We start from the raw sequence: 2,705 nt of genomic DNA on the forward strand, positions 1-2,705 counted from the left end.
TGCATTGCAGATACCAGCTTGACCTGTGTCTCCCCACACCTCTAAGTCTGATATGGGAGAGACTGGCTCGGGTCAGGGCAAGTCTGCCACAGGGCTGTGGGGACAAAGGAGAGTCCTGGCAGAAGACTCTGGAGCTGGGAGCTAGAAGGAGGTGGGTCTGAGTGGGCGTGAGGTATCCTGCATTAGAGAGCAACCTAGGCCTCTGAATGTCAGAAAGACTGGGAATGCTGGCTCTGTGTAGCATAATAGGAGAGGCCCCAGAGACCACACTAAAAAGAATGGCTTTAGTCCAAAGGCCATGGGAAGTCACAAAGTATAGCCCTGGCTGTCCTGGAACTCACTCTGTAGACCAGGCTGCCTCGAATTCAGAAATCTGCCTGCCTCTGCCTCCCGAGTGCTGGGATTAAAGGCGTGCGCCACCACGCCCGGCTCGGACTGTACCTTTTTTGTCTTTATTCTCCTGGACCAAAGAACATGTCAGGTGACGCTGTGAACAGGCTGGGTGGTGAGGTTCTACAGCTGCTGTGGAGGAAGGAATAGAGAGGTGTGACTGTTGGCAGGGAGGAGAGTGTCAGAGAGATTCAGGCCAGAGATGTGCAGCCAGCCCTGGAGAGTGAGGTCTGACCCCCGGGGAAATCCAGTCTTCACCTTTTGGCAGCTTTTCAGTGTAGAGAAAAGAGAGGCTCCAGAGAGCTAAGGGGTTCTTGTCTTGTACAAACTAAGAAAGAAACCAGTCTTCCTTTGGGGACTTTTTAACTAGAAAGGCTCAGTGAAACTTTATATGAGCAAGAAGATAGGTCTTGAGAGACTGGGTAGATTGGGCAAGTTCGTTCTTGGTGTTGACGTACACAGAGAATTTAAACTTAAAATATGGACAGTTTTTGAAAGGGGCTGGCTGCCTGTGGAGATAATAATGTTCCTGTTGGTGGAAGTTACGGTATGAATAGATGATGGGCAGCTTTGAGGAAAGAAGCCAGAACCAATTAACCCAGGAGCTGCCTGGAGAGTGTATCTGTCAGCTTTGGCTGTGCAAGAGGCACACAACCTCAGCGATATACATCAGGAGAGATTTACGGCTCACAGGCCTGGAGTGAACTAGCTTGACTCAATGGCACCGTTGACTTTGGATGGGACCTTCATAGGTCTGCTGGTTGCTTGGTTGTTGACGGACCTAGACTATTTCATCCAGGATGACAGCATGGGCACTTGTCTTGCATCTTGCCGGTGGACCCAAGCTTGTGATCTTGACAGGGTTAGAAGCACAGCAGTCATAGACATGAAGACCTCTGAAGGTCTTGACTCAGAATTAGTACCTAGGTATATCTCTGTCACACCTTGTTGGGCAGAGGAGACCAACAAAAGGGGAGCATACAGATGCCACCTTGTAAGTGGGAAAAGCCATGGAGTCAGATGGCAAAGGCTGTGGACAGGGAAGGGTAAGGAATCAAAGTCGGTAGCACAATCTGTTATGAATGGCAGTGGTTAGAACTGCATGCCTCAGCCTGAGCGCTCTGTAGACCTAAGCTCTGCCTGTTCTCCTCTGGGACCTTTGTAAGGCTTGAAGTGAGTCTGGGAGTGTTTTCCCAGAGAGTTGTTAAAATCCTCTTAATATACATTTTTTTTTTTTTTTGGTTTTTCGAGACAGGGTTTTTCTGTATAGCCCTGGCTGTCCTGGAACTCACTTTGTAGACCAGGCTGGCCTCGAACTCAGAAATCCGCCTGCCTCTGCCTCCCGAGTGCTGGGATTAAAGGCGTGCGCCACCACGCCCGGCTTACATTTTGTTTTTAAATAGCATTTTATTTGTTTGTTTGTGTGTGCACGTGTGTGTATATGCATGTCTGTCATGGCACACGTGTAAAGGTCAGAGGACAACTTTCGGGGGTCAGTTCTCTCCTACCATGTGGGTCCCGGGATCGAGTTCAGGCAGTCAGGTTTGGCGGCAAGTGCTTTTGCCTTTTTAACTGTGGAATGGCTCACGAATCTGCATGCCATTCTGCACAGGAGCCACGCTAATCTCTGTGTTGTTCCAGTCTTATTATCTGTGCTGCCAATGCCAGCACCAAACAGGCCGATTTTAATCTGCTCTTCTATGCATGTTTATTTGTTTTTGAGATGAAAATACCATATCAAAAATTTCTCTTGACTAAAAAGAAAAACCTCAAAATCAGAAAATCTAATTCCATACCCCAACTAGTACCACCCACCCAAAGTGGCTAATATCCCCTGCTCAAGTTGTCGTATTTGATCATCAGGCTGCTGAGGCCCACGACTTGAGACCTACTGGTGCTTCTTTGGGTCAAATCCAAGAGTAGAAACACATGAAAATCGTTCGCGCACACGCAAGTCGCATGCATTCCTTGTCATGGGCTAGTCACAAGGGTTGATGGGGAAGCGAAGTTAGATGTTCAGGAAGAGGAATGCTGCCTGAGTCTGTGCGTCCTCCTTGCCCTGTCCACTCTCACTGTCCTCCAGCCTGTCTTTCACAAGTCTCAACCCGCTGCAATAAGCAGGAAAGAACAGTGTAGTGTTTTTGCCTCGGTCACCTCTACCACAATGGACTCTCTTCTAGCATTCTCAGGAGGGTTCCATCTTCAACGTACGGAAACAGTGCAGGTACATCTGAATGATTCAGTTCTTGTTTTACCCCGATCTCCTCTGAGATCATTATCAGTCTTCTCACATCTCTCCAGTCAAGGTCTTGTGT

General features: G+C 48.5%; 1 non-coding gene across 1 annotated transcript; it reads right to left on the bottom strand.

Moving 5' to 3' along the window:
* Positions 1-1,958: 1,958 nt before the first annotated feature.
* On the bottom strand, positions 1,959-2,061 carry LOC115030937. Its single transcript, XR_003836535.1, has one exon. It is a non-coding gene; the product is annotated as a U6 spliceosomal RNA (small nuclear RNA).
* Between the last annotated feature and the right edge of the window lie 644 nt (positions 2,062-2,705).

Source organism: Mus caroli, chromosome 4 (assembly GCF_900094665.2).
Source record: "Mus caroli chromosome 4, CAROLI_EIJ_v1.1, whole genome shotgun sequence".
Taxonomy (NCBI): Eukaryota; Metazoa; Chordata; class Mammalia; order Rodentia; family Muridae; genus Mus; species Mus caroli.